A 13,038-nucleotide genomic window follows, 5' to 3' on the forward strand; every position below is an offset into this window, starting at 1 on the left:
CCCCCGGCCTCGGGGACCCATCGACCGTGAAATCGACGCAGCGCTGGGAGTGAGAGAGTGGCCGGGGAGTTTACCGTTGGAATGCATCAGCCAAAAGACCAAGTCACGCAGGACAACGTTCGTGGGCTCGTCGTAACGCAATGCTGATGAGCATCGAAGAACACGATCAGGGTCTGAAGATGCTGCCGGAGCGACGCCCCGCCCGACCATCGTACGTCCGCATCCGCTGGAACGATAGGCTGCGGTACAGCCTTCGCCAGCTTCATTCATGGCGACCTTTGAACAAAGTAGAAGCAGCAGCACAATGTGTGGGGGCATAAGCATAATAAGCTGCTGGAACTGCTCCTCTCCCTCTTTAGATTCTTTTTTCTTCCTTTTGTGGGTGTATACCGCCCAATCCTTTACATTGTTTTCTTCCACTGTCCCGTACTATTCAATCAATGTTGCGAAACGGAGGCGTTCTGCTACATTTCTTACACTTGGCCGTGCTGGTTGGTATGTATGCAGGTCACCGCTCAGTCGCTCACCACACCTTTGCTTCGATTCGAAATGTTCAAACGAGGCAGCGTGGAGATTGGCTGCCATTTTTTTTGAAAAAATACAGTACAGAAGCATACATGTACGCACACTCGCTCTTATGAATACACGCATGCAACCTCTGATAATGAATATGGAATCTATTGGCCAAACAATGTTAAATTTCGACGGTGAGTATCTACAAAAGCATATAGATCAACAACTTAAATCTTTCTAAACTCATCATGGAAAGTAAAATATCCCTCTCTCTCTCTCTATCTATCTATCTCTCTCTCTCTCTATATATATATATAATTTTATCTACACTCGCTTGTAGCTACTCTCACTATCAGTATAGTCCACATACTCATTTATCACTTTGAGTATATTCATATACTAATTCTAAGATACTTCAAAAGGATATGTACGAAAAATTTTAAAATCATCCCTATTTTTTAAATATATCACGATTATATATTAGTACTAATATATAAAAATGAGTTATCCATATACTTCATGTATGGTCACATACTTAAAGTATATACCATCACAAATGGTCTAGGATAATCACATACATCTCGTACATACCTTTCGTTAGGTCAGATACGCCCTGCATCATGAAATACACATGTAGAAGTAGCTATATATATATATATATATATATATATATATATATATATATATATATATATATATGCATATTCTACACTCATGTGCAGCTACACCATTGTGCTATCGGGTTTGCATGCACCAGCTCCACCAGCAAACCAAGTACTGGCTCGGCTAATTTTCAGGACTGGGCGCTCGTTTGAATGCACATGCAAGGGCAACTACCGGATTGATTTAATTAAGGAATAAGTAAAATAATATTTCAACGGCTCAGCTGCACTATCGCCGTAACTTTTGGTTAGCTGAGTCCAGGCCATAATTAACAACCGTATCGTAGTACAGATATGCAGATCAAGTAGAGTATGTGTACATACTATCTATGAAGGTAGTATGTTAGCTTATGAGTATGGAAGTATTTGCATGTAGTATGGAAGTAGTACTCTAATGGAATATGGAATATAAGAATTTTTGTTTAGAGTATCTATTCTTTAAAGAGTATACAAGTATGCAACTATGTGATCGAGTATGTTTGTGAATATAATACACGGAAATACATGTATATGGGAGTATGAATACGTACACACGTTTATAAGAAGTATAGGCACGCATATGTTTACAGGGAGTACATGCATATATCTAGAAGCTTAACTTTTTTTCCTACGAAACACAATGGAAGCTTAACTATTTTTTTTTACGAAAGGCGCTAATATACATGTAGAAGTCTAACTAGAGTTGATTGTGTCGTCAACGAGGCAATAACACCTAGCCCATCTCAGCCGGTCAAGTTGTCGAACCACCCAGTGGCGGCCAGATCGAAAGCACCTAACTCTGGACTCTCGCTCACTCGTTGCACGCTCCTGCCTGCAAAATTGCCATGTCGCTAGGAAGTGAAGAACACGAAATAATCAGTCCATGAGAAATCGCATAGTTTAACCTGTGTAAAAGCGATATCAAGTGAGACTGTAATATGAATAAGTATCAGTAGATACTGCAATATGAAAGAAATATCAAGTGATACTATCTAATAATCTGAAAAAATATGTATCCAAGGATAACCTTCATCCAATGCAGCCAAAGTATCCAAACATACCCTTATCTGAAAAAGTATCCAATCATACTCTTATCAAAACCTTATGCAGAGGAGCTATTGTCTAAAAAAACAACAGGAATTAAAATGCCAACACAGCAACTAGTTTTATGCATGATGAGAAAAGTTATGAACTGTTAGCCCTGTACGGCGAGCAGATTGGCTAAAATGTGCGCATGATAAGGAAGGATACAATCAGACAACTGATTGGTGGTATTGGATATACCATACGGACGAGTTTTATCTACACTCGCATGTAGCTACTTTCATCATCAGTATACCACTGTGCGTATACCCGCGTACTCATTTATCACTTTGAGTATGTTCATTTATAATTATACCTAGTACTTGTATATAAAAATTAGTATGTCCACATACTGTACGTATAGTCACATACCCAACGTATATACCATCATGGATGTTCTAGTATGATCACATACTTCACGTACATGTTCTTCGTTGGATTAGATACGCCCTATGTTATGACTTTCTATATTATGATGTTCTATGTTATCACATACATATATGGAAGTAGTTACAAGTGCACGTAGAATAAATTTTCTATATATATATATATATATATATATATATATATATATATATATATATATATATTACGCTTCTTTGTTGTATGGAACCGTTTCTTACTTTCTTTATATTTTACCAGTTCATGTATTCATCAGTTAACCAAAAGCATAAGTACATGTTTCATGTGAAGCGCCTGCTATGTACTGCAATGCATATAAATAAAAAAGGTACTTGCAGAGAAAATAAAATAAAAAAAAAAAAGAGAAGAGCAGAAACTTGGTATGCCGAAGTGAGCCAGGCCCTGCAGCTGCAGAGCGGCAAGCCCTAGTTCGTCGATGGAATCTCTTGATGACGTAGCATTGGTGCTGACCGGGGTCGGTGGATGTGGAGTGGACCTACCCGAACCCGACCGATCGTCTCCATCGGCGGCTGCGTGCTGACAACAACGGCTCCGTTTTCTTCCAACTCCTCTTGGTGTTGGCGCCCCTGCACGATTTGACTGACACCCCCCCCCCTTCCCCCCCGCCAACGCCGCCCCCCACCCCCCCCCCCCCCACCCCACCCCCCGCCCGCTGGCAGCGCCCATGCACTGTTAGCGGTGCCCTGCATCAAAATCTTTCTTGTTGAATTTCTTTTGTGTTATCATCGACGTGCTAAAAACTAAAATCTTTTATGCTTAGAGGTTGTAGAAATTCCCAGTCTACTACGCATGGCCCTTGAAGATTCTGATTCTAGAAGATGGACTAGGTGAATCACAATTCGCAGAAGAGGGGTGGTGGCCACACAGGTGCAGAGAAGGTAGCCGCCTGCTGCTAGGTATCCTTGGATGCTGGCACACCAACAACCTCTGTTTGACTGATCGACCTGTTGAGCTATTGTATTATTGTTCTGGTGCCAATAAAAGTCATCACAGCTCAACACAAAGTTTGCAAGGCCAGAAGGGAAAGATGCTATTCTTCTCTCATGATAAAAGATGCAACGAGGACCTTACTGAAACCAGCATAGAGAAAAGGACACCTCACAACGTCGAACATACGACGGTGTGGATTCTTCTCCAGCTGTGGCAAGAGATGAACCGGAGGATCAGTCCTTTATTTAGCTTTCTGTCATCGAAATTCCATGGGCCATGGCCAGGAGGCAGAAGACAGAACGATCAGCAGATTGCAAGTTGATGCATCCTCTGATTCAGACGTTCTTGAAAGAAAGAAAGAAAGAAAGAAAGAAAGAAAGAAAGAAAGAAAGAAAGAAATATGCAGTGAACTGATGAATCAGAAGGGCGAAGAGCCAGCACGTTCAGATTGAAACTTATGCCGTTCTTTGCGCACTTTCGGCCTCCATATGTTGGGGGGACATGCATGATGCAGGATAAGATGCATGCTGTAAGCATATATGCATGTGGCAGGATCGACAATTGCTGCCCTTTTTGTCTACTTTTTTCATTTTGTAAAGCTATCGAAACTACACTGGTACGAAAATGGTTCCAGTGACTAAATTGACAACACTATTTAATTTTCTGCGACAATTTATCATCCCTTTCTTACAAAATCTAGCATTACTGGCACCTGGCACTTAGTTTGACAGCAGAGATAATGCGGGCTAAAACTTCATGCCCCCCGCCCCCCCCCCCCCCCCCCCCCCCCAACGGCGGCTGACCATTTTAGTTGATCTCACCAGATGCCAGCAAGGATAGGTGACAAGAACGAAGACGAAGATCCCATGACCTGTGTCAACTACTGCAACGTAATGAATCATCTTCGGGATGTAGTTTTCTTATGGCGTTCATGGTTGGTTGAAGATGGAGCTGCACGTGTTGGATCTTCAGGATGCCACATCTTCAGCTCCAAGGGAAGGGCACGCGGTTTCTTCTTCTTCCTGCTCGCACGACAAGATTTCCTCTCTTGACTGTGCGTGTGCAAGGAATGTTGGAGTTCACATTAAGATCTCGATCGGTTTGTGTTGCCGACCATGAAAAATCAAGCACGATCTCTGATATGGCACGCGTCATGCATTGCCAGCGGCACCGCTGCAATCGTCGTCGCCGGAGTTGCCCTTGCATCGGCCGGCGCCGGCCTCGTCCCCCTACACGGCGCCGTTCAGGCTCCTCCTCCTGCACATGTGCAGGACCTGCTGGCGAGATGTGACATTGAATGGTGGCAGCTGTTCTTGCTCTCCTGTCTCTCACTTAAACCTTCATGTGTTTGTGGTATCATGCAAGTAGTATGTATTATTGCCGGTCTCTTCTTTTTTTCCCCTATCCTGTCGTCGACATGCGAAAAAGCTTTTATCCCAATGTATTCCCTATTTTTCCTATTTGCGATGCACACTTTATTCCTGTGGTTTTTTCCCCCACAAAGAGAAGCCGCCTTCGTTGTCCCTGCAAGAATGTGCTTCTAGAAGAGTAGCCGAAGCACAAAAGGCCATTGTCTTTCATTCATAAAAAAAGAAAATCAAAAGGGCATTGCTGACCCATTCTCCTGGCTGGCTAGTAGCAACTGCCAAAGTGCAGAGAAGGTAGCCAGCTTACTGCTAGGGGATCCCAGGATATTGCCAGACGCCCGGAGCAACCACCTCTGTTTGACCTGATGAGGCGTTGCATTGCTGTTCTGATCTTGACAAAGTCGTCACTTAAAATGTTCAGAAAGCCAGATGGGAAAGATACATACTATTGTTCTTCTCACCAAAAAAGATGCAAAGGAAGCTCGAGAGAGGTCACCCATTTACGCACACTAGGCATGCATCCACCATGGCCATACTATGTAGCAGAGGGAAAAAAATGCACGCAGGATCTTGCTCAAACCCGGCACAAAAATGGACCAATTCGTTTGACAAAAGCACGCTAAAACGTGTGGATTGGATTCCGATCTGTTTGATCTTCTCCATCGCTGGCAAAAGATGAACACCGAATTCGAGAGAGAGAGAAAAAAAAAGATGAGCAGGGGAGAATCAATCCTTTAACTAGCTGCCGTCGCGGATTCCGTAATTCACTAGTAGGTGGCAGAACAAGATGCGGAGCAGAATCGAGATCACGCGCCACATCGCAATGCTGATGCTCTGGTCCTGCCAACGTTCTTGAAAAAAAAAAGAATGCAAAGTTCAGAGCGAAGCCGGGCCAGTTCGGAGGAATTCCGTGCGAGGATGAAAGACGTGCAAGAACTAGCACATTCAGACTGAAATTCGTGTCGGTGCTTGATTCGAGCACTTTCGGTGTTCGTGTCTGGGGAACGCATGAGATGCATGCATGATGTAAGGATGTTTATTTGTTTTAGCCTTATTACGGCCTAAACAAGCAACCGCCCAATTATGCAGCACGGCAAGAAAATACTATCACTACGTTTGCATGCTACTGACTACTTTTAAAAACTGATTACTTTAAAACTTATCTATAGTATTTAAACTTTTTTAAAAAAAAACTGCCCGAAAGCCTGTCCAAAATGTCAACCTATCGGTTAGTTGTTCCAGGTCTTAGGTTTTGTAGTCACGTTACTGGCATACTTGACAGCTGAGAACTTGAGATAAGGCATTCCTTGGTTCACTTATCTACGCAAGTGTCAATGAAGCTATGCATCACTGGCCGGCCTGATCGTAGACTGACAGAGCAAGCACTTACATTAGAATCTGCATGATGCTGTGGGAACGAAGAAACTGCGGCCTCGCACGTTTATCTACCCAAGTGTCACCGGCCGGTGACAACAACGCAAGTCATCGATAAGGGTTGGTAGGATACGTAGAAAATTGCCTTGATGAGTTGAATGCAGCACTGCACTGCGGTCATTGTTCAACCAATGTGCGCGTTAAGGAACGGGTGCCGGCCGGCTTCTTCAATCTTCAGTCACAGTAAGTGAAAAGTATCTATGCTGATGCACTTTCTTCTTCTTCTTCTTCAATTCAATGCTGTGGCAGCGTGACAACATTGACGATCGTCTCTGCAAATTTAAGAAGTCTTACTTTGAATGGAGATTATTGTATCGGCAAATAGTGAGTTCGGTTGATGTGCAAGTTATTATATTCTCTAGTGCACTAGTGATACGGCTGACTGATGCTTCTTGCTTCGCTTAGGAGTGTTTGGACTGAGGCACTAATTTTTTAAGTCCGGATCACATCGGATGTTTGGATGCTAAATAGAGGGATAAAATTAATTGCATAAGCTGGTGCTAATTCATGAGACGAATCTATTAAGTCCATCATTAGCATATTTTTACTCTAGCACAATATGATCAGATCATGAACTAATTAGTCTTAGTGGATTTGTCTCGTGAAATTAGCTTTCATTTATACAATTGGTTTTATAATTAGACTATATTTAATACTTATAATTGGTATCTAAACATCCAATGTAACGGGACTGAAGTCTTTAATCCAGAGGAACCAAACATGCCCATGCCCTTAATCTGGCTAGACATGGTAAATTTCATTCTTAATCTTGAGATTAAAGAACCAACCCAAGATATATATGCACCGAGCTTTGAGTTTCGCCTTTGAACAAATGAACAAGATGTTAAAACTTAGGGATCGACTAAGTGCTAGATAGTTTGGTGATTAGCTAAACAATGATGGTACTTAGGACTAACCGAGAGTGAAACAGAGAGCGGGAGAGAGAGATATGGCGTACCTCCGGTCGATGAGCCGGATTCGCCATTGTTGGCCATGGCGGAGATGAAGCCGAGCCGGAGTCGAGGTCGAGGATGAGATTGCGGCGGCGATGCGGGGCAGAGGCGGCGGTGCTTCCCGTCGCCTCAGCGCCCTTTAGATCGGATTGGGCTAGGGTTTTTTTTCGGTGGAGCTACAGGCGACGCGGTGAACCTCGTTCCACGTGCCCCGGCCCCCCACCTCTTGCTTTTATTTGGCGCTCCGCGACGGGGGCCCACATGCCATTGGCTTGGCTGTGCGCCCCCGATCAGGGCGCATAACGGACTCCGGATCGGTCGTTGGACCGATCCGGGATGAGATCAAACTAACATTCTCCCCTTTGATCTCAACTCACTTACTCACTTCTTGCGTCCGATTTCATTCAGATCAGTGCATCGAGCATACCTCGTCTCAACAGTTATTACTATTGGATTAACAGCCACAACACACTTTTCTGTTTGAAACAGAACCTTACTTTTGGGCCCTTTACTATCCAGGAATCATAGGCTTTCCCGTAAACCCATGCCGGCTAAGTGTTCTCTGAACACATTGGGTGGTAAGCCTTTTGTGAGCGGATCCGCTAACATCTTCTTTGTGCTCAAATACTCAAGACTGATTGTATGATCCTGGATTTGCTCTTTAACAACATAAAACTTTATTCAATGTGTTTGGCAACTCCACTTGACTTGTTGTTGTGAGCGTAAAATACTGCAGGCTCATTGTCGCAGTACATCTTTAGTGGTTTTTCTATGCTATCAACCACTCTTAATCCGGGTATGAATTTCTTTAGCCATTTAACCTGCCCTGATGTCTCGTAACAAGCTATGAATTCTGCATACATCGTAGATGATGCAGTGACTGTCTGTTTGGAGCTTTTCCACGATATAGCTCCACCTGCGAGAGTGAGCACATAGCCTGACGTGGATTTTCTGTCATCCTTATCTCCCGCAAAGTCTGAGTCTGAATAACCCTCTATCACTAGGGATTCAGATCTCCTGTATGTTAGCATGAGGTCTTTCGTTCCTTGAACATAACGCAAGGCTTTCTTAACCATTTTCCAGTGTTCTATCCCTGGATTACTCTGGAATCTGCCAAGTACCCCGGTGACAAATGCTAAGTCAGGGCACGTACATACTTGAGCATACTGTAGGCTTCCGACAGCTGAAGCATATGCTACCGCTTTCATCTGATCGATTTCATACTGATTTCTGGGACACTGAAATTTCCCATAACTATCGCCCTTGACTATAGGAGCAGGTGTTGGCTTACTCGCATGCATACTGTACTTCTTTAGTACCTTTTCTGGGTATGCTTTCTGCGATAATCCTAAAACCACCTTGCTTCTTTCTCGGTGAATCTCAATTCCTAAAATGAATGAGGCTTCATCTAAATCTTTCATATCGAACTTTGAGGACAAGAATTTCTTTGTCTCCAATAGCAGATCAATATCACTGCTAGCAAGCAGAATATCATCCACATACAGAATAAGAAAAATAAATTTTTCATTCTTAAATTTGCGTAAATGCAGTTGTCCTCCTCATTTTCTTTGAAACCAAACTTTCTTACGGTTTCATCGAATTTCAAATACCACTATCTGGAGACTTGCTTTAATCCATAAATGGATTTCTTTAGATGACATCCCATCTTTTCTTTTCCTTCCACGATAAAACCTTTTGGCTGTGCCATGTAAACATTCTCATAAAGGTCCCCGTTGAGGAACGCCGTCTTTACATCCATCTGATGTAACTCTAAGTTATAATGTGCCACTAACGCCATTATAATTCTGAAGGAATCCTTGCATGAAACAGGAGAAAATGTTTCATTATAATCTATCTCTTCTCTTTGCGTGAAACCTTTCGCCACAAGTCGCACTTTATATCTTTCTATATTCCCTTTGGAGTCACATTTTGTCTTGTAGACCCATTTACAGCCTACTGTTTTGTCTCCTTTAGGAATTTTTTCTAGATCCCAAACATCATTGGTACTCATCGATTTCATTTCATCTTTCATGGCTTCCAACCATTCAGATGAATGAAAGCTTCTCATGGCTTCTTCAAAAGAAGTGGGGTCACCCTCCATTTGAATTTCCTCGCTATTATAGATTTCATAATCGTTCGAAATAGCGGGCTTTCTTGTTCTTTGAGACCTTCTCGGTGCCTCAGCTATCGGCACCTCTTCTACCTGGGGCTGCTGTTGCTCCCCCTCATGTGCGGCTGTCGGTTCTGTCGGATCCTGAAGGATAGGTTCCTGATTCTGACTCGTCGCCGCAGCTGGAGAACTAACAACAGGTGCTGACACCATAGGTGAAGCAGCTACAGGCAGCACGAAAAATGGATTCTGGATCATCGGAGTAGGTACAAAAACCCGCTTCTCCTCAAGGTCAATCTTTCGAGCTACCGTGCTCCCCCTCATCATCTGATCCTCCAAAAAGACAGCGTGTCTCGTTTCTGCGAACTTTGTATATCCATTAGGACAGTAGAAACGATAACCCTTCGACTTCTCTGGATAGCCAATAAAATGGCAACTTACTGTCGTAGGGTCTAATTTTCCAATACTTGGATTAAATACTTTCGCCTCAGCTGGACAGCCCCACACATGTAAATAATTTAGTGTGGGTTTTCTCCCTGTCCATAACTCATACGGTGTTTTAAGCACCGACTTACTCGGTACGCGATTAAGAATATGAATAGCGGTTTTTAACGCCTCCATCCATAAATTAATTAGTAACGTGGAGTAGCTTAGCATACTTCTCACCATATCCATTAAGGTACGGTTACGTCTTTTAGCGACTCCATTTTGCTGAGGCTCGCCCGGTGTAGAGTACTGAGTTACTATTCCATTTTCCTGTAGAAACCTTGCAAAGGGTCCAGAAATTTGGCCATACGGGGTGTGTCGACCGTAGTACTCACCTCAACGGTCAGATCTTACTACTTTTATCTTAAGATTTTGCTGATTTTCCACTTCAGCCTTAAAAATCTTGAATTTATCTAACGCTTCTGATCTTTCTTTAATTGGATAAATATAGCCATAACGCGAATAATCATCTGTAAACGTTATAAACGAATCATAACCATCTACAGACTTTATGGGAAATGGACCACAGATATCTGTGTGCACTATCTCCAAAACCCCTAAACTGCGTTTAGCTTCTTTCTTTATTTTCTTAACGTACTTTCCTTTAACGCAATCGATGCAATGTTCTTCATCTGAAAAATCTAACGGGTGGAGAATATTTTCTTTAATTAATCTCTCAATTCTCCCCCTCAAAATATGGCCTAAACGACAGTGCCATAATTTCGCTGAATTTTCGTTATCGCATCATTTGCGCTTATTGCTTGCGTCGTTAGTCGTACGTTCAATACTCGTAGTATTGCTAACAGAATTCATAGTCTCATGCATAGGCAACATATAAAGTTTGTCTTGTCGGATGGCAAGACCAACACACTGACTATTAAATTGAATCTCACATTATTCTTTGCCAAAATGGCAATCATAACCATCATCTGCCAAACATGATACTGAAATTAAATTTCTAGACAAAGAGGGTACATAAAGAACATTATGCAACTGGAATCTAAAGCCGTTCTCTAATTCTAACGTGAGTTGACAAACTGCTTCAACATCGGCCCTAACTCCATTGGCGACTTTCAGCCATTTATCCTCTCTTTTCAGCATCGTCCTTGTACTTATACCCTGCAAGAAATTACCAACATGAACAGTTGCACCTGAGTCAATCCACCAAGTATATTTAGAATAACTTACGTACAGGGTCTCATCTATAAATGTGATAACATCCTCACCTTTCTTAATTAAATGCTTTAGAAAGTCTAGACAGTCTTTCTTGTAGTGTCCTGTCTTGTGACACCACATGCATTAATCTTTCTCAATGTGCGGTTGATCTTTATTTGCACCCTTGCGTGGGTGAGTCGAAGAAGAAGAAGAAGTGGAACCTTGTTTGAACTGAGGTTTCCCTTGTGACCTCGTGTATTTATCAGAAGAGTTGGTTCTGTTGTTGTGCCTAACATAGTTGAGCGTGTCACCATGCGAGGCCTTAAGTCTTTCCTCTTCTTGTACGCACATCGCGATGAGCTTCTCTAGGTCCCATATCTCTGGGCTGATGTTGTGGTTAACAACAAAGGTTTCAAACTCTTTTGGCAGGGAAGCCAGAACCAAATGGACAACGAAAGCATGAGGAAGCTCCATGTCCATAGGTTTGAGCTTAGATGCCATGTTGCTCATCTTCAGTATGTGCTCTCTCACACCACCGCCAGTGTACTTGTCATTTACTAACCTCTAAATCAGAATTTGCACATAGGCTTTTGAAGAGCCAACAAATTGACTCTCAACTTTCTTCAAGTACTCAACTGCGGTGGTGCAATCTGGGATTGCTCCCCTGATACTATCTATAATGGAACTCTTGATGACCATCAAGCACTTTCTGTTGGAAGAGTTCCATTTTGCTCTCTCAAGATCATACTTCATTTGAACATTTGCATGTTCTCTCTGGCGAGCTTGCCAAGCGGCAGAGCTCTCATCCAGGTTCCTCACCAGTTCCCCGGGACTAACGGGACACGGTGAGGTGATAGCTAAGTCAATATCTGACAGTGTGAGAGCCACTTCTAGCTTCTGTGCCCATATCTCGTAGTTGGAACCATCCAACGACGGTATAGCATTAATGAAAGTCATTGCATTAGATCCTAAAATTTAAATCAAGAAAAGTGAGAACTGCTTTATAAAATAATAATTGCATATCTCAATTCAACGTTGGTCAATATTAAGACATACAAATAACTGGCTGCATTAATTCTAAATCACCGTTGGGCAGAATTAGAACAAATGCATGGAAACTTACTGAAAAATTATAATACTGCTATTATCAACGTTGGTCAGAAAATAACAATATTATAACTGAAGAAAACATAAAACTGACTCCTTTAATTATAATGTCCCGTTGGTTCTAAAATAATTAAAAGATAGAACTTAATTAAATTTGCAGCAGAAAAATTAAACTATGCTTACTTTCAGAAACTTTCTGACTTACTATCTCTCTATAGCTTATCACGTTGGTGCAAAATAAAATAGAGATGAAACCATACAAGAAATGGCTAAAAGGGTTTCTGAAAAAATTACTTAATTGAAAAAGGCTACTGTTCATCTGGTCCAGCCCACATGGTGGCCCATCACAGCCCAGTGCGGCCCAGCCCAAAACATGGTCAAGCGCGAGCGCGGCGCTGACCCGCGCACCAGGCCGCAACCTGGGCCTGGGCCGGGAAAGCGGCGCCCCGCCTAGGCCAAAAAGGAGCCCAGCTGCTCCGAACTCCCTTCGGCCGTCGGATCAGATCCGACGGCCATCCGGCCGTTGCGGCCGGAACAAAACCCCGGTCCGCAGCCTCCCCTTCAAACCCTAGAGTCATTTCGCCCGCTCCCCTTCGGCCTCTCCTTCTTCCTCCTCGTGACGGCGACCGAAAGCGATGGCGCCGCCGCGGGCCTCCTCACCGGCGAGTGCGCTCGCCTGTACGTGAGCGCGCCGTCGTCGAGTGGGCCCGAGGTGGCTAGCTGGCCCGAGCGCGACGGCACGGTAGAGATCCGCGAGCCCGACGAGCTCGGGATGTCTCGATCCTTCGACGACGGTGGTCCGCCGGGGCTTCTGAGCCTCGGCGTTGCTATCCCCT

Source organism: Panicum hallii, chromosome 3, assembly GCF_002211085.1.
Source record: "Panicum hallii strain FIL2 chromosome 3, PHallii_v3.1, whole genome shotgun sequence".
NCBI classification, from domain to species: domain Eukaryota; kingdom Viridiplantae; phylum Streptophyta; class Magnoliopsida; order Poales; family Poaceae; genus Panicum; species Panicum hallii.